We start from the raw sequence: 20,558 nt of genomic DNA on the forward strand, positions 1-20,558 counted from the left end.
CTAACTCTTTAATTGATTTTTTAGGAGAAACTAAAGGAGAAGAAGGTGGAGTATGAAGCGATTGCTTCGACTGATAGTTCTGTTAATCTTGAGAACATTGATAACAGAATTACCACTGAAGTTTTAGGTCCTGAAAGGTACGGTCGGGTTCGATTGCAAGATCTGGTGTTACCCCGACCCAATATTTTGGATCCAGCTCCCAGCAATACATGCTTTCCGGGAGTCAAGCTCAAGCTGAAGTTCAGAGGTTAAGAGACCAGATAACTCAGATGCAAGCGAACACAGTTTAGCAAATTGCCGAGGTTCAAAGAAAATATGAAGAACTCCAGCAACAACTTAGAGTGGAGGCAGCAGAGAGGGAGGCAGCGGTAGCAGCGAGGGAGGCAGAGGCAGCAACGATGGAAACAGAGCAGAGCAGAAAGTACGATGAGCTCTAGCTACAGCTTCAGCAAATGATGCAGATGTTTCAGCAGTCGCAAAAGCCGCCATCTTAGACATTAGTTTTCTCCTTGTAAGAATGTTTTTAACATTGTCACATTTAACATTATTGTAAGAATATTGCTTAATTTGTTAATTTACATCATAGATCTTTCGTTGAAATTGAAGTATCATTTAGATTTAATGTTTTTTATTTTATTTTTTATGCTACATTTGCTGTTTTTGGTTGGAATTCATGTTATATTTGCTATTTTTGGTTGGATTTAATGCAGGAAGGGTTAGATATTGGTGAAAAATGTATATTTTAAATCTGCCAAAATTAGCGGTGTTTCTAAAAAATGCGCCGCTAAAAGCCATGACTTTTAGCGGCGCTTTTCTCACAAACGCCGCTAAAAGCTATGACTTTTGTGGCCTTTTTTTTCAGATAAACGCTATAAAATTTGGCTGCGTTTCCTATAGCGGCCTTTTTTGCGGCGCTTGGAAAAACGCCGGTAAAAGTCTGTTTTCTTGTAGTGTTTTAATGAGTTCCAACAATAATAATAACAAACTTTGATCATGATCCTTCTGTAAAAATAAAAATCTTCAAATCAAATAAATTAATATTTACTCAAGCGTATTGAACAATTTCCCAGGAATTTCTATATGCTTTCAGCATTCTAAATCCTTCAAGGATTTTAATATAAACTTCCACTATATAGTTATTCATATAAAAACTGCAACAACAACAACTATTAGATACATATCAATTTTTCATGAACTATCAAACTAATAAGATATCTCAACATTATTTGCATCACCAAAAAAGAATATTATATCTTTTCATAGTTTGTATCCCCAATGACTTTATATTTTTAGATGTTTGGACTACTGGTCCACAAGCTTCATGAATTTAATACTACTTGAATTGCGTCTTTTATTTTGGTCAAGCTTTTCCATGTCTATATTTCTTAATAGATTTATTCAATGTCTTCATTTTCTTTCATTCTTTCTATTATATTATTATATACAAAATCGTTGTCGACAATTTTTCGTATTTCAGTGTTTCATATTTTCTCGTATTGACATAACTTATCGAAATCTCTTTATTTTCATTGTTTCCGTCTTCAAGTACCTAAATCTCTTCAAAAGTTATAATAATTAGTTATGTCTTAGGTCTCTTCTAGAGCACCACCTCTACTATATGACCATCTAATTTATTCTTTTCTTTTACAATAATTTTCATCTTTGGAACCAATTGAATTACCATACTTCAGGCATGCATACTTTCATTTATTCTAACAAGTTATCCTACTAGGTCTTCAATTCAAATCAAAGGTTTATCCCATATATAACACTTGGTTATTCTTATCAAGTCAATAAATACATCTAAAAAACAACTTGTAATAAAGTGAATTATCTTTTTGAACTTCTGGTTCAAATTACTTTCTATGAGGATTTAGATAATAATAATTCGTTCTAAGTAATTTATTTCATTTAGCTATTATTTTTGCCCCTAATGTTGGGAAAATTGTCAAATCAAAGTTGTAATCACCAAATAATATCATTATTGAATCTCCAATTTGTTCAAAAAATTTAATAATATAAAAAGATTCATAATTAATATATATTCCCGGCTTTCTTTAAATACTCATTTTATGTATTACGATGCAGCAACTTAAGCATACATCGCACATTGAAAAATTCAAAAATGGACTGTATTTGGCTCTTAACTAAAAGTTAATTCTAATAGGGAGTTTTTATAATAACTTATTTGCATGATGCGACAAGTGTTAATTCATGTAAAATGTCATAACCTTATACATATATACAAAAATTTTTGTTCTTAAAAGATATGATTTAGCTACTAATTGGAGACATTTACTTCATAAATTCTGCTAAACCATTTTATACAAATAAACATTAGGCTTTGCGATACTTACTCACACCGAGTATCTAGCGTACAATAATTAAAGAAAAATTGAGTAATAAACTCACCAACATTAGTAAGAATTGTCTCAATATTAAACTAGTAATCTCTCAAACTACAAGTTGCAAATTGATAACTCACATGTGATTAACTTGTAGATGCATATACAAAAATTATATCAAGATATCCACTTGTTGGGTAAATGGGCTCATATTTATTTAAAAAATGTAAGATATTCAATCTCAACTTTTGCTAGTGAGATTTAATAAATATTATTTGAAAAAAGCAATGCTTGATAAATGAAGAATATTCAAGTTTTTTAAAGAACTTCAATGTAAATTCTCTTTTTGTCATATGATTATTAATCGGGATGGTCTAACCTATCATGTCAACTAATTAGTATATTTAGACTAGTAAACTTCTGGTTTACCATGCACGTCATTAAGCAATACTAATGTAAACTTCTGGTTTACCACATCGCATGTGATTTAGCCCTACTAATACATGCATAGTACAGACAAAGGAAAAAGATGGTAATTTTCCAATACAAAATTCTTACCCAACATGATAGATGTAATATATAGAAATCCATTGTCTAATCATCCACAATCTCAATATGATATCTGTTACAATGTATATCATATTAAAACAAAATAATTTTATTCGAGACTGACTAGAACATAGCACATTAATTATCACTTTATTTATTTGGATCATAATGTATTTGTGATAGGTGCTAAAAGTAACATGTTTTAATCTCATTCTTAATGCATTTTTAGATGGTTATTTGATGCTAATTGTGAATTTTATACTCCTAATCCTTTAAATTCATTTTTTTATACTTAGGAGAGCATTTGGGAACAAAAGGAGTGAAAAATGAGTGAAAACTGGAAAATCAGAGCAAGGTACAGGAGCACACAGGCTGGCCCACGACCTGGCCACATGGCCGTGTGAGTCATAATTCACAAAATCGACATGGCTTACCATATGAATGTGTGATCCATACGGGCTGCCACACGTCCATGTGGCAAGCCATGTCGATTTTGTGAATTAGCACTTTGAATTGTGGGAAAATGCGATTTTTAGGTTTTTCAAGCATTCTAAGTTGTATATATGACAAAAATAAGAAAATAGGAGAGCCATTATAGAATATTCAAGAAAACAAACTCAAAAAACACCATTGAAGCCAATTCTAAAGCAGATTTCTATCAAGATTGAAGATTTGCATTTGATTTCTTAGGAGATAATTATGAGTTTCTTTATTTCTTTGGGTTATATTGTCTCTAGGATGTCTTTATTTTCAAGGATGAAATTAATTTTCTAAATACCTAGGGGAGATGAACCTTATGATGGATTTTGTCATTTGATTTTTATTTTACACAATAAATACTTAGTTTCTTGTTCTCAATTATGCGTACTTAATTCTTGTTTGATATTTCTAGATTATTGATCCATGTTTGATGTGCTTAAATCAAAGGAGGAATAGACCCTATTTAAGAGTAGATCTTGTGTAATTGAGTGGAGTTGCATGCAATCTTAGAAATAAGACGACATAAATCTATCAGATTTGTAACAACCCATTTTCGATAAGATCAGAGCAGTTGTTTCGGGACCACAAATCCGAGCTAAAAATAAAATTTTATTTTATTTTATTTTATGCTTGGTATCATGATAGGAAGGTCACATGAAAATTTTGGTACGAAAATTTTACTGATTGTGTGTTTAATTAGGGAAATGACTAAATTGCATAAAATGCAAAAGTTGGGTTCTAGTAGTTATAGGTACCAAATAGCTATGGAATTCAAACCTGATGGTCCTTTTATGGTAATTATACCATTGAAGAGTAGTTAGTAGATATTTTAATGACTCATCCATGGAAAAATTAGAAAAGGGTAGGGACTAAATTGGAAATCAATAAAATTAATGGATGATAATTAATTAAAAAGAAAAATCATCTATTTTCATATCTTCCCCAATTTTTCTATGGAAACCCTAGGAGAGAGGAAGAAAACTTTTCAAGCTCAACAAGGTATGAAATCAAGTCTCGGTTTTAGTAATTTCTAGATTTTTAGAATCGGGATAGCCTAATCTTTCTATTTAGGGGATTTATTTGAAAAGTTATCAATGTATGAAATTTGGGTCATGGATGAAAATGCTAAAAATTAGAAATTTATGGTAGAAAATGAAAATTTATTCAGAGATAAAAAAACTTTTACAAACTAATTTTTGATGAAAACTTAATTTAGGGACTAAAATGGAAAAGTCATAAAACCCATGGAAAATTTTGAAATTTGTGAAATGTATGTGCTGTAAGTGTAATATATATATTTCGGTTAGGCTTTGAAAAGAGGGTTAAATTTCATGAATTTCATTTTCTGGGCCTAAGGACGAAATCGAAATTTTTGAAAAAGATAGGGGTAAAATGGTAATTTTGCCTAAGATGTAATAGGATGCAAATGTATATAAAATGTGATAGATTAATAGTTAAATTTACCCATATAGATCCGGAAAAACCAACCACGAAACTAGATCGAGGAAAGCAAAAGGTTTCGGATTAGTTGAAATTCAAATACGAACATTTTCAAGATAAGTTCGTGTAATTTAAAAATGTATGTTAATATGTTTGAATTGAATTGTATGATTGTGTTGATATGTGTGAGATGATATATACGTAGTGAAATAGTCTTAAGTTGTGTAATATGGACAAATTATCATGTTCCGGTCGAATGTTGAATGTAACACCCCTTACTAGTATCTGACGCCGGGATAGGGTTCGAGGCGTTATCGGACTTAAACATAAACATTCATACAAACCGGGCCATAAAATTTTCATTCTAAATCAAATTCATTCATACATGTGCAAACTGTCCCATATATAGGCCTACGAGGCCTAAAACATACATTGATGGTGGTTCAAGACTAAACCGAGAACTTTGAAAATAATAGGGAGACTTAGAAAATTTTCTTGATTTGGAGAGTCACATGCTCCTGTGGGTAGGCCGTGTGGTCACACACACCCGTGTGGCTTAGGACACGCCCGTGTCCTCAGCCCGTGTAACTCTCTGTTTATGACGTCATCAACCAAATATGGTCACACGGCCAAGTCACACGCTCATGTACTTAGGCCGTGTGGCGAATTAAATTCCAAAAATTAAGTGCTAACTTGACATGGCCTGGGCACACACCCATGTCCTAAGGCCATGTCCTTCACACGGCTGAGACACATGGTCGTGTCTCTACCCATGTGTTTACTACTGGGCTTTCTGTTTTGTATAATTAGGGTGCAGGGGACACACGACCGGATTACACGCCTATGGGGTAGACCGTGTGTCACACACGGCCAAGACACATGCCTGTGTATCTAACCGTGTGGACAATTTCTAGGCTATTTTTCAAGCCAATTGCCACCCTTAAACACTCACATACTCACACTCACTTCATGGTATGCAACATGGCACATTTGGTTACTCAAGCATTTACATTCATGGTTAAATTATGACTTGGTAATGTCAACATATCACTTAATCAAACTATCATGCTTTCATATGGCATTCCACACCCATTTCATATTTGTCTATCATCTTTACTAACCTACTTTCAAGTTACACACTTGCATCACCTTTATTGTCATTCACATTGATCATATTTCATGCACCAAACATACATGCCATCCATCAAACTCATTAACCATAAGCAACCATAACCAAATTAAAGCATAAACATATTTGCATGCATGCACCAATAATTAGGGTTACAACCCAAATAATCAATATGAGCCACCTCTCATGACAATATACAAAATAATCACAATACTTTCATGAGCCAACACATTTGGCTAATCAAGATGACACATAACAAAAAGACCAAGTCCCAATACATGCCATACTCAAAATGATGAGACTAGCTATACCAAATATTCAATTGATAGTGTGATCGAGTCCCCAACGTCTTTCGATCCCTGAGCTAGCTTGGCGACACTTGGTACAAAATGATAGAAACGAGTCTAATCCTCGTAAACCCTGGTTTTCCCCCGATCAAGATCTGAATCATGTTTTTGTTAATTTTTTAGCTTCAAAAGTGAAGAAACCCTAGCTATGGTGTCTCTTCGAATTTCGGCACACACATGGAGAAGATGAGCAAATTTTGCTTCATTTTTCCCCTTTTATTCTTTTATTTTCCAAATGACCAAAATGCCCTTAAGGTATTTCTTTCAAAATTTTCCTATTCATGTCCATTTTTGTCCAAAATTTTAATACTTGGTCAAATTGCTATTTAAGGACCTTCAATTAATAATCTAATGCAATTTTGTGCTTGAAGCTTCTAGAACACAAGTTTTACAACTTATTCAATTTAGTTCCTAAAGTCAAATTGGACATTTTAGGCATAGAATTTCTTCACGAAAATTTCACACAAACATGAAATCATATCATGGATCATCAAATAATCATAAAAAAATTATTTCTATTTCGGATTTGTGCTCTCGAAACCACTATTCTGACTAGACCTTAATTCGAGATGTTACAACTTTCCCCTCTTTAGGGATTTTCGTCATCGAAAATCTTATCGATAAAAAAGTTTGGGTACTGTTTCCTCATGTATTCCTCGGGATCCTATGTAGCCTCTTCAACCACATGTCTTAGCCATAACACTTTCACCAAGGCAATGCTTTTGCTTCTTAATTGTTTAACTTCTTGTGCCAAATTCTTAACCGGTTCCTCACCATAAGTCATATCCTGTCGAATCTCAACTACTATCAGTGGAATCACATGGAAAGATCTGATCTATATCGGCACAACATAGACACATGAAATACATCAAGAATCTTTTCTAACCCTGATGGTAAAGCCAACCAATAGGAAACTGACCCTATTCTCTCGGTGATCTCATATGGTCCTATAAAACGAGGACTCAACTTGCCCTTCTTGCCAAATCTCAAAACCTTTTTCCATGGAGACACTTTCAAAAATACCTCATCACCAACTTGATACTCAATTTCTTTTCGTTTCAAATTCGCGTTGGATTTCTGTCTATCCGAGGTGGATTTTAGACAATCTCGAATTACCTTCACTTTCTCTTCAATTTCTCTAACTAGATCAACTCTGTGAATTTGATTTTCTCTGAGCTCGGTCTAATACAAAGGCGTTCGGCACTTACGCCCATATAATGGCACCATTTTCAAACTCGACTAATAACTATTGTTGTAGGGAAACTCCACCAACAGTAAGTACTTTTCCCATCTACCTTGGAATTCCAATATACAGCATTGGAGCATGTCTTCCAAGATCTGAATTACTCGTTCAGACTGACCATCAGTCTGTGGATGAAAAGCAGTGCTAAAATTCAGCTTTGTACCCAAAGCTTCTTGTAACTTTTTCTAAAATCGTGAAGTGAACATCAGATCTCTATCCGATACAATCGGTATAGGTACTCCATGAAGTCTAACAATTTCACCAATGTAGAATTTGGCTAACTTATCAAGTGAGTAATCGGTACGCACTGGAATAAAATGAGCCGATTTAGTCAGCCTATCGACAATAACCTATATGACATATTTTTTTCTCGGAGTTAGAGGCAAACCTATCACAAAATCCATAGTAATCCAGTCCCATTTCCATTCGGGAACCGTGATGGGCTGAAGTAAACCTGAAGGTACTTAGTGTTCAGCCTTTACTTGCTGACAAACTAAGCATTTCGATACAAATTCTGAGATATCTCTTTTCATACCATTCCACCAATACATTTTCTTCAAGTTATTATACATTTTTGTGCTGTTTGGGTGAACTGACAAACAACCATTGTGTGCCTCATGTAAAATATTCTGAATCAACTCAGTGTCCTTCGAAACACAAATCCTACCACAAAATATCAAACAACCATCAGAGTCACTTAGAAAATTCGGTTCACTGCTGGACTCACACTGAATTCTCTTAGCTTGCAACTCTTTATCAACCTTCTGAGCATCACAAATATACTGAAGAAAAGTTGGTCTAGCTCTCAGCTCGGCTAGAATCGAACCATCATTGGACCAAGTCAACCGTGTATTCATAGCCCTCAGGGCAAACAACGACTTCCTACTCAAAGCATCGGCGACCACATTCGCCTTACCCGGATGATAATCAATCACAAGTTCCAACCATCTTCGTTGCCGCAAGTTCAAATCCTTTTGAGTCATCAAGTACTTAAGACTTTTGTGATCAGTATAGACATGGCATCTCTCACCAAATAAATAATGTCGCCAAATCTTCAAAACAAACACTATAACAGCCAACTCTAAGTCATGTGTCGAATAGTTCTTCTCGTGAGGCTTCAACTATCTCGAAGCGTAAGCTATGACTTTACCCTCTTGCATAAGTACACATCTCAATCCATTTAAGGAAGCATCACTATAAATCACAAATTTTTCACCTGACTCAGGTTGTACCAAAACCGAAACCTCAGTCAACAATGCCTTTAATTTCTCAAAACTCTATTGGCACTTTTTTGTCCATTCGAACTTGACATCTTTCTATAACAACTTCGTCATCGGAATAGCAATCATGGAGAATCCTTTAACAAACCATCTGTAATAACCAGCCAAGCCTAGAAAGCTTCTAACCTTAGTTACATTTTTCAACTGTTTCCATTCAACAATGGCCGAGATCTTACTCGAGTCAACTCTAATACCATCACCCGAAACAATGTGGCCCAAGAATCTAACTTCTTGAAGTGAAAACTCGCTTTTACTAAGCTTAGCATACAACTGCTTGTCTCTCAAGGTTTGCAAAACAGTTTTAAAGTGTTTGACATGCTCGGATTCATCACAAGAATAAATAAATATGTCATCAATAAAAACAATAAATTTATCCAAATATGATAAAAAAAATATGGTTCATCAAGTCCATAAATATGGCAGGAGTATTCGTTAAACCAAAAGGCATGACAAGAAATTCGTAGTGACCATACCTCTTCCGAAAAGTAGATTTCGGCACATCCAAGTCTTTCACTTTTAACTGATAGTAACTGGACCTCAAGTCTATTTTAGAAAACCATGTCACTCCTTTCAACTGGTTAAACAAGTCATCAATCCTTGGCAAATGATACTTATTCTTAGTCATTACCTTATTGAGCTGTCGGTAATCTATACATAACATCATAGATCTGTATTTCTTTTCACGAATACTACTAGAGCACCTCACGGTGAAAAGCTCGGTTTCACAAAACCCTTGTCGGTCAATTATTGTAACTGTGACTTTAGTTCTTTCAATTCAGTCGGGGCCATTCTATATGGAGCAATTGAGATAGGTGCTATACCAGGGACTAACTCAATACCAAACTCAACTTCCCTAATAGGAAGTAATCCAAGCAGCTCTTTCGAGAACACATCTGGATACTCACATACAACAAACACTGATTCAATCTTCAATTTAGATTCTTTTGCATTCAACACATAAGCCAAATAAGCTTCACATCCTTTTCTCATACATTTCTTAGTACACATCGAAAAAATCACAATTGGTAACCTATTTGACTAATCTGATTCAACCTGGAGAATTTCATCATTTTCACATTTCAATTCAATAACTTTTTGTCTACAATTTACTATAGCATCATGAAGTGTCAACCAATCCATACCCCATATAACATCAAATTCATAAAATGACAATAACATCAATTTAGCCAGAGAACAATGATATCTAATCATCAAAGGACATTTCTTACATACCTTATCAACTAAAACATGCTTGCCTAACATGTTTGAAACTTTAATCATAAATTCTGTAGACTCAACAGGCATATTCATACTAGATGCCAATTATGAATGAGTAGAACCAGGGTCAATCAAGGCAATAACAGAAGTGTCAAGAAAGAAAAAGTACTTGTAATCATGTCGAGAGAAGATGCATCCTCACATGCACGTATGGCATAGGCTCTAGCCGGAGCTCTAGCTTCGGATCTTACTGCTGTATCCTTTGTTACATTTTTACTACTACCCTCATTACCGGCATTTCTTGAGGGTCTCCCCTTTGTAGCCGTACTACCTGACCTTGTAATCTAAAATTTTTCTTTGTCGACCATCTCAGGACAGTCTTTGATATAGTGGTCTTGAGAACCACATCAGAAACAAGATCCATCGCTTACCCTACACTTACCAAAATGACCTCTACCACATTGTTGGCACTCGAGTCTAGAAGCTTTATCATTACCCATACTAGCCATAGAACTAGCCTGAAATTTAAAACCCAAATTCTGCTTCTTATGATTTCTGTATGAATGCCCAGTCGAAACATAAGAACTGGAATATGTATCTCTGGATTTCTTAGATTCGGATGGAAGTGACTTGCTCATCGGCCTCTTCCTTATATCTCTAGCCTTAGCCTCGACTTTTCTCTTTTCCTTGGTCAGTTCCTTAGGTTTACAAGCCTGATCAACGAGGACAACAAATTCCTTCGACTCAAGAATACCCACTAGTACTCTAATGTCCTTATTAAGTCCGTCTTCAAACCTTCTACACATTTTAGCCTTGGAGGATACACACTTTCGAGCATATTTACTGAGCCGTACAAACTCTCTTTCGTACTCAATAACTGACATGCAGCCTTGTTTCAAATTAAGAAATTCCTTACGCTTTTGATCGATGAATTGCTCACTGATGTATTTTTTTCGGAACTCCTCTTGAAGCATCTTCCACCAATGATATGCCGTGTCTCTCAACAAGAAAATAGCAAACTTCAAACATTTTTCAGGTGTACACGACAGTTTATCAAATACTCGAATAGAATTCTCAAGCCAAAATTCTACTTTCTCGGGGTCATCATCAACATTGGCCCTAAATTTCTCGACTCATTACTTTCAAATTTTATAAATTAGGGTTCTATGAAATCTCATAAATTCCATACCTTGGGGCACTTGGGGTACGGGCTGGGGATTTGGAAGGGGTGGAGGAGGTTGAGCGTTCGGGTTCATTCAAACGAACTCTGTGTACCAAGCATCCATCATATGGTGAAAGGCTTCTCTGCCTCCTTCTCCTCTACTAATAGTTTTGGGTCTACTATCAGACAGCACTGCTCTTTTAGCTGGAGCTGATGCGTTACTTTCAACATCATCCTCCACTGCTCTATTGGGATCCATTACTATATGAAAAACACAGTTTAAAATCGTCAGGAGTTATCACACTATCACAATTTATGTATGGCATGTATAGCTAAACTCAAACACATGCTACATAGCTCGAGAACTAACTAAACTGTAGCTCTGATACCACTAAATGTAACACCCTTTACCCTTACTGACACCGGGACAGGGTTTTAGACATTATCAGACTTAAACATAAACATTCATACAAACCGGGCCATAAAATTTTCATTCTAAATCAAATTCATTCATACATGTGCAAACTGTCCCTTATATGGGCTTATAAGGCCCAAAACATACATCGAGGGTGGTTCAAGACTAAATTGAGAACTTTGAAATAGTAGGGAGACATAAAAAATTTTCTTGATTTGGAGAGTGACACGCCCATGTGGGTAGGCCGTGTGGTCACACACACCCGTGTGGCTTGGGACACGCTCGTGTCCTCAACCCGTGTAACTCTCTGTTTATGACGTCATCAAGCAAATAAGGTCACATGGTCTAACCAGACAGGATGTTACATTGAATTTCGATGGGTTAAGAATAATAATGCATATGTTGCAAATAGAATTTAGCCCAGACAGGTAATTCTAATGTAAGCCCTCTTTAATTTAGGTTATAAATAGGATTTACCCTGGACGAGCAATCCATATTAAGCTCTTTGAAGCATATGCTATGGATAGGATTTAGCCTAGACAGGTAATCCTATTGTAAAATGTATGACTCAAGAGTGTGCCTTTTTATTATGTACCCTAATGGGTACTTTTGCACATGTGTATATTACCCAAACATCCATCGAGATTTCAATAGTTTGATGCAAAAGACTCTTGATATGTGGAAAGATGAAATTAATGGAAGCTTGTAATGTGATGAGCTCATCTAAGTTTACTTAGTATTCATATAAGATTATGTGACTAACTTGTTGAATAAGTGTATGTGTTAAGGTAACTTACCCAAAATCGATGGAATGTAAATTTATGTATGCTTGTATTAATAAATATGACTGGTTAGTTTATTTTCCGTTATACGAACTTACTAAGCATAAAATGCTTACTCCATTTAATTTTTCCTTGTTTTATAGTGCTAAAAGCTCGTGAAGGTTGGAAGTTAGTCGGAGCAGTCATCACACTATCCACTATCTCATTTCGGTATAAATAGAAATCTCATTTTGGTATAATGGCATGTATAAGCTTATTTGGCCAATGATGGCTTATAATTGTTGTTTTGTAATCTAGCCATTGGAATGGCTAGTGATGGTCTAAGTTTGGCTATATTTGAAGTAATATTTTGGTAATCACATAAGTGCTTATTATGTGTTAGTTTGTTGGAATTATGTTAGCATATAAGTTTATGATAAGAGTAAGTTTATATCCTTTGATGCATGAGATAATACCACATGATTGATGGCAAATTTTGTGTGAATATGATGTTGGATTGGTGGATATATGCTTGTGAGTTTTGGTGCAGGAAAATGGTAAGTTTTGGGTGACAAATAAGGCTAGGAAATGACTTTATTTTGACCACACGGGTAGACACACGGGCATGTGTCTTGGTTGTGTGTGACACACGGCCTGGTAACATGGGCGTATGGTTAGGCCGTGTGTCCCCTGCATCTTAAAAATGAGAAACAAAATGCTCAAAATTGGGCACATAGGTAGGGACACGCGCGTGTGTCTCAACCGTATGGTCGACACGGCCTTGAACACGGGCGTGTCGCATAGCCATGTGAAAACTATACTTAAATTTCGAAAATAAAATTTGCCACACGGCCTAGCACACGGGCATGTGACTTGGCCGTGTGACTTTAATTTCTTCATGCCTTAAAAGTCAGAGAGTTACATGGGTTAGGGACATTCGCGTGTGTAGTACACGGCCTGACCACACGAGCGTGTCCTGTAACACCCCTTACTTGTGTCCAACGTTAGGACAGGGTATGAGGCATTACTAGACATAAAAGTAAACAATCATACAAAACCGAGCTATAAATTTTCATTCAATTTAAAACCATTCATACACATGCATATCGTCCCTTATACGGGCCCATGAGGCCTAAAACATGCATTGGAAGTGGTTTGGGACTAAACTGGAAACTTTGAAAAACTCAGAAAACTTTTCATAGCAATTAGATATCTTTAGCATCTAGAACTCAAGTTTTGCACTTTTTAAGATTTAGTCCTTTTGACTAAATTGAGTGCCCAAACATCAAAATTTTCGAACAAAATTTTCATGAAATCATTCCGTGAAACTGTAGACCATAAAAATATAATAAAAATAAATTTTCTTACGTCGGATTTGTGGTCTCAAAACCACTATTCCGACTAGGTTCAAAATCGGGCTGTTATATGTCCTCAGTCCACACGGGCATGTGAGCCCTGCAACCTTGGCAAATTTTTGAAATGTCGCGAAAAATTTTATTAGTTTCCGATTGAGTCTCAACTTGATTCTAATGCTCGTATTGGACCTCGAGGGTCCAATTAAGTTGAATGATCTTGGTAATTAAATAGTAAATTATGTAAATAAATTGTAAAGTGTTCTGAATGTTTCGGTAATGCTCTGAAACCCTGTTCCGACAACGAATATAGGTTAGGGGTGTTACAGGATTAGAGTCAAATCTATTAAAAGAATCCATAGATCGAGTTAATGAGATAATATGGGTTTTAATTAGAAAGAAATTTCACTTAATCAACCTAGAGTCAGTTGCTCTTATTCTTGAAGAGAGATATCAGCATAATTTATGGATTTCTACGGATCAAGATACTAAGTGAAGAAATTGCATAATTTAGATTGATAATGACAAATGAAATCTAGGTGAATTTTGTCTTGGGTATTGTTTCACTTCTTGGCTATTATTCAATTATCTTCCTAATTTGTTCTTTGTTGTGTTCATTAGCAATTAATTTAGTTAATTTTAGTTTTCAATCAATCACTCGAATTTATCGGTTAAAAAATAGAAATATGATAATTACTAGTACTTTTAGTCTTCGTGGGAATGATATCTTTGCTCATCGTAGCTATACTATTAATTAATAAGTGCACTTGCCTTAATCAAATTTTTAGTTAGTTTTGTGAACATCAAGTTTTTGGCACCGTTGTCGGGGATTAAAATATTAGAAAAACCTTATTTATATTAATTTAACCATTTTTATTTTTATTTTTTGTTTTTAATTTAATTTTTACATTCTAATTTTTTGTTTGATTGATTCTGACAAGTTTTTTGGGTTTATAACTAGAGGAAACCCGTTGGAACCATTAGTTTCTAATAGTAAGATCAAGAAAACTACTCACAAAAATCAGAGAGAAGTTAGAGAAGGAAGGCAAAGTCAACAGATTTTAATAGATAACCAAGAGGAAAATGATATTACTGTGGAAAATAAACAAAATAATCAGCAACCTCCTGTATCTCTTACTCATCGTACTATGGATGATTATGCGAAGCCTACTCTGACTGGGGTTGAATCAAGTATCTTCAAATTGAATATTGCTGCAAATAATTTTGAAATCAAGCCGAACATAATTTAAATTTCATAGTAATATGTTCAGTTTGATGGGTTGCAAGATAAAGATCCAAATGTTCATTTGGCTAACTTTGTAACACCCCATACCCGTATCCTACACTGTGACAGAATACGAGGCGTTACCTCACTTAAACTCGTGCTTACAACCATTTATGAGTCTCCAAGACTTGGACAAATTTAAAACTTCCTCAAACTTATCAACATGTCCTTAATATGGGCCTTCGAGGCCCAAAACACACATCGTAAATCACTCGAATCCAACTTGGGTTCTTTTGACAACTATAGAAAAATGTCACTTGACAGAGGGGCACACGCCCTTTTGAAAGGGCAACACACCCGTGTGACCATTTCGACATGGTCGTGCTTATGGCCCGTGTGTTTCACATGGCCTAAGCAATACAGGGACACGCCCGTGTTCTCTACCAGTGTAGAATTAATCTAAATGCACACCTATAGGGTTTTTCACACGGCCTGGCACACGCCCATGTCCCTGGCCTGTGTCCTTCACACGGCCATGACACGCCCGTGTCCTAGCTCGTGTGCAAAAAACCTGGACATTCTATTTCTGACGTTAGCAACCCCAAAATGTCACACGACCAAGTAACACGCCCGTGTGCCAGGCCGTGTCCTTCACACGGCTGAGACACATGGCTGTGTCTCTGCCCTTGTGTTTATTATCATGCACACTAACTTAAAATTTTTACGTGCAGGGGACACACGGCCGAACCACACGCCCATGGGGCTGGCCATATGTCATACACGACCTAGATACACGCTTGTGTGTCTACCATGTGGACAAAATCAAGTTATTTACCAAGCCTCTTTACTACCCTTACTTACACAACCTACACAAAAGCAACCAAAACTAGTAGAAGACTATTTCATGCAATAAAATCAGCCACAATAGGCAACATTTCATTTGTGCACTTTACTCATCCATGAACATAACACCATTTGCATATATCAAAATGAATATTAGTCATCATTCGAGGCTTAATACAAAATGAGGAATTTATCCCAAGCCAACACATTTGGCCAAATTAATAACAACACAAAACACAAGTCTAGTTCCCTATACATGCCATATTCAAAAATATAAATCAAACTATACCAAAAGCTTCGATTGATAGTGTGATCGATATCTCTGACTTCCGATGATCCTCGAGCTAAGTTAGCGGCACTATAAGAGAATAGAATGAAAAGGGAGCAAGCATATAGCTTAGTAAGTTGCACATAAATAAATATACAACAACTTTACCAATGATCAACAAGCTCATGATACAAAAGAGGGCATAAGCATAACCTACTCATCACTATCCATACAAATCACATAGTATATACGTTGAGCTCATAATTTATACATACCAATTAGGTACCTGTACCACTCGTAACATAATTATACTTTCCTCAATAACTTAAGTTCATAACTTTCTCCGTTGAACCATTCGGAACACTACCGGACATTCATTAAGCCCCAAACGTGGGTAAGGTGTTGATGCTATGTCCCAGACATGGTCTTACACAAGCTCTAACATATCTTGCCGATGCCATGTCCCTGACACGGTCTTACACCGCCACATCTCATAGCTGATGCATGTCCCAGACATGGTCTTACACTGGCTCTCATAATTTGGCCGATGCATGCCCTAGACATGTCTTACACTAGCCCACAGTAACCCATATGTTATGGCATAGAAATCCAATTTATTTCCTAGGTTCAAACAGAAAGTCTACTATCTTTATTACCATCATGCTTTCTCAATTCCTCAATCAAGCAATTCATGCTATATTAAATTTCAAGTACAATTCAACACATACATTAACATTGTAGTTGTATTATTTATATACAACTTACCTCGGATTACAAAAAAGTAGGCGACTAGTCGGTTTAGTCTAATTGCTTGGTTTTCCCCCGATCTAGGTTCAGATTCGGTAATTATTGATCTATAATAAAAAAATGCACTTATTTAGTCACTTTATTGATCTAAGCATTCAATAATTCATACTCGGGTAAAATGACCAATTTGCCTTTAGACTTTGACAAAATGACCATTTTACCCCTAGGTCCGAAATTTGATTTTTACCGAATTTCTTTGCATCTTAAGCCTAGCTGAACCCTTTTTACTCTTATAGTAACTCCAAATTCCCATTATATTACACATTTATCATCTACTTTGCAACTTATGCAAACTAGTCCTTTTTATGTATTTTCATGAAAATCCTTTTACAAAAGTTGTTTATCACACCACTAAGCTTCATATTCTTCCATAAAATTTCAGAAAACACCCTAAATATTCTCATGGCCAGACGCTATACCTTCAACCATTTGCAAAATAGTCCCCTCATTTGAAAGCTTATGCTTCAAGGGTCTCAAAAATGTAAAAATCTTCAACAAAGGGTACGAAAATCACTTACTTCTAGAGATGATAAGTTGCTTCAAATTTCAAGCTTCAAAATCCTCATATGGCTGGTAAAAATTGGTGAAGAAGAAAAATAAAAAGGATGTGGCCTTTTTTTAATTAATATTAAAACTAGTCAAAATTGGTGACTAAAACTCACCTAATTTTGACTTTCTCATCAATTTGTCTCCTATGGCCTGCCAAGCTATCTCTATAAGGTCTAATTGCCCTTTAAAGGCCCCTAATTGATAAACTCTAACTATATGACAGTTCTAGCTACTAATTAAGGACTTTTGCACTTTATGCGATTTAGTCCTTGTTCCGCAATTGGGTTCACAAACGTCAAAATTAACTCACCAAATTTTTCATACACTAATATAAACATGCAATGACTCCAAAATAATAATAAAATAATTTTCTTGACATTGAATTTGTGGTCCCAAGACCACTATTCTGACTAGGCCCTAAATTGGGCTATTACAAAATTTCTAGAGATTTGTGACACATTTAAGATTAATGGCGTTACTAATGATGCCATACGCTTATAGTTGTTCCCATTCTTTTTGAGGAACAAGGCAAAACAGTGGTTGAATTCACTTCCAATTTTATCATGACTTAGGATCAGATGAATGAGAAGTTTTTATTTAAATATTTTTCGCAAGTCAAAACAACTAAGTTGAGGAATGACATCTCTTCATTTTCCCAAATTGAGCTTAAGACACTATATGATGTATGGGAGAGATTTAAAGATCTTTTGAGAAGGTGCCCTTATCATGGGTTACCTTTGTGGTTACAAGTTCAAACTTTTTACAATGGTTTGAATCCCTCGAGTAGATAGATAATTGATGCAGCAACTGGCGGAACATTGAATAACAAAACACCTAAGGTAGCCCAATAATTTATTGAAGAGATGATACTGAATAATTATTAGTGGCAAGTCATGAGAACGTAACCGATCAAAGGAAACAATGTTTTTAATATGGATGTAGTTGCTATGTTGGCGAGTCAGGTTGAAGTACTGAGTAAAAAGATTGATGGTTTGAGTTGCAATAAACATGGAAATTTGGTAATGTACTGTGATGTGACTGGAGCGGCGATGATTAATTCAAAATACTTACCCTTCAAGTTTAACATAGAGCGTGAGGAAGTCGACTATATGAGTGATAATTCTAGACCTCAAATTAACCCCTATAACAACAATTATAATCCATGATGGAGGAATCATTCAAATTTCTCTTGGGGTGGTCAAGGAAATCAAAGGTCACAGCCCCTTCTGGGTTTGCCGTAACCTTATCAGTAAGAAAAGAAACCAAACCTTGAGGAGATTTTAACTAAATTTATTTCAGTACCCAAAACTCGATTCCAAAACATTGAGATAACTCTGAAAGATCAGCAAGCATAAGTTCAATGGCCTAAAAATCATATTGGACAGCTTGCTAATTTGGCTTCGGAGTGATAATAAGGTAGCTTACCTAGTAACACTAAAACCAACCCAAAGGAGCAAGTCCACGCAATCAATGTTCGAAGCGTGGAAGGGTTAGTTGAGTTTGAAAATAAACTAAATCTAGAAGCTGTTGAGAAAAATGGTGGGGTTAAGGAAAGCAAGAAAAAGCATAAGCCGTGGTCAAAGAATACAAACCATGAATTCCATATTGGTAAAAGTGAAACAAGACTACTTGAACGAATAATATGGTAAATTTCTTGAACTTTTGAAAAAAAAATACATATTAATGTACCTCTTGTTGAAGCCTTTTTATAGATGCCAAATTATACAAAATTTTTAAAGGAGTTGTTAACAAATAAAAAAAAAGTTAAATGATCTATCCACTGTAGAGCTTAATGAGGATTGTTCAACCATTCTCCAAAATAAATTACCCACCAAGCTCAAAGATCTAGGGAGTTTTACTATTCCTTATTTTATTGGATGTTTAAATATTGAAAAAGCTTTGGCTGATTTAAGTGCTAGTATAAATTTAATTCCTTATAAATTGTTTAAACAACTTGTTCTCAGGAAAGCAAAACCCACTAGGATGAGTATTCGATTAGCTGACAAATCTATTAAATATCCTAAGGGCATTATTGAAGATGTACTTGTGAAAGTAGATAAATTCATATTCCCTGTTGATTTTTTTATATATGACATGGATGAGAATATTGAGGTACCCATTATCTTAGGTTGACCATTTTTAGCTACTACTAGAACTGTTATTGATGTGGGTAATGGTAAACTTGTGCTGATGGTAGATTATGAAAAGGTTACTCTTCAAGCACATGATTTTGTAAGAGTTCCTAGTGAGTGAGATGAAACTAGTTATTCTGTTAATGTTAGTAATCATAAATCTCCACGTTCTTTATAGGAAATCACCAATGAAAACATGTTAGAACTATATCATGTTTAAAGTGATATAACTTGAGGGACAAGTTAAGAGCGAATGGTGCAATTCGATGAATTAGATGAATGGTGAACAAAGGTTGGTGAGAACCCAAGAACGTAAAAGAAATAACTAAGCAATGTCATAGTGTGCATTTAAAGAGGATAAACCAATTCAAAGTTGGAGACAAAGTGTTGCTAGACAAGTTAGATCCATGAATGTTCCCTGCAGAGCTTAAGTTGAGAGGGTCAAACCTATTTGTGGAACAGAACATCTTTCCATACCGCACAATAGATGTAACACATCCTGAATGCGACACATTTAAGCTAAATGATCATTGACTCAAATCTTATCTTGGTGGTTATATTAATAATAAGAGAGAGGATCTTCGACTCCAAAATCTGAGTTGACCGTATGTGTGAAAGGAATAGTCCAGCTTAGATTCTAAATAAGCCCTTCTCGAGAGGCAACTCGAGTGTTGATTTTTATTTTCTTCAAATTTTGTGACATACCTAATATGTAAAAAATATAAAAAATTCATAATAAAAAATTACAAAAAAAGTCCACATGGTCTAAGAAGCACCACACGGCCTGGACGCATAAGCATATCTTAGGCCGTGTGAATATTGGATCCAATTTTTTCAATTTTATTTAAACCCACATGATCATAGAGAGTTACACGGCCTGGGGACTTGGTAGTGTAATCCATACGCCATTTGGCATGGGTGTGTCTCAGGACGTGTGACTACTGGAGTTAATTTTTTAAATTTTTTTTGTGATACACACGTCTAATTAAGCTCACATGGCTTGTATACATGGT

The 20,558-nt window shown here is 35.3% G+C and overlaps 1 non-coding gene across 1 annotated transcript; it reads right to left on the reverse strand.

The window, feature by feature from the left end:
• Positions 1 to 18,039: 18,039 nt before the first annotated feature.
• LOC121213490 (small nucleolar RNA R71) lies at positions 18,040 to 18,146 on the reverse strand. The gene has a single exon (XR_005908871.1). It is a non-coding gene; the product is annotated as a small nucleolar RNA R71 (small nucleolar RNA).
• Between the last annotated feature and the right edge of the window lie 2,412 nt (positions 18,147 to 20,558).

Source organism: Gossypium hirsutum, chromosome A13 (genome assembly GCF_007990345.1).
Source record: "Gossypium hirsutum isolate 1008001.06 chromosome A13, Gossypium_hirsutum_v2.1, whole genome shotgun sequence".
Taxonomy (NCBI): domain Eukaryota; kingdom Viridiplantae; phylum Streptophyta; class Magnoliopsida; order Malvales; family Malvaceae; genus Gossypium; species Gossypium hirsutum.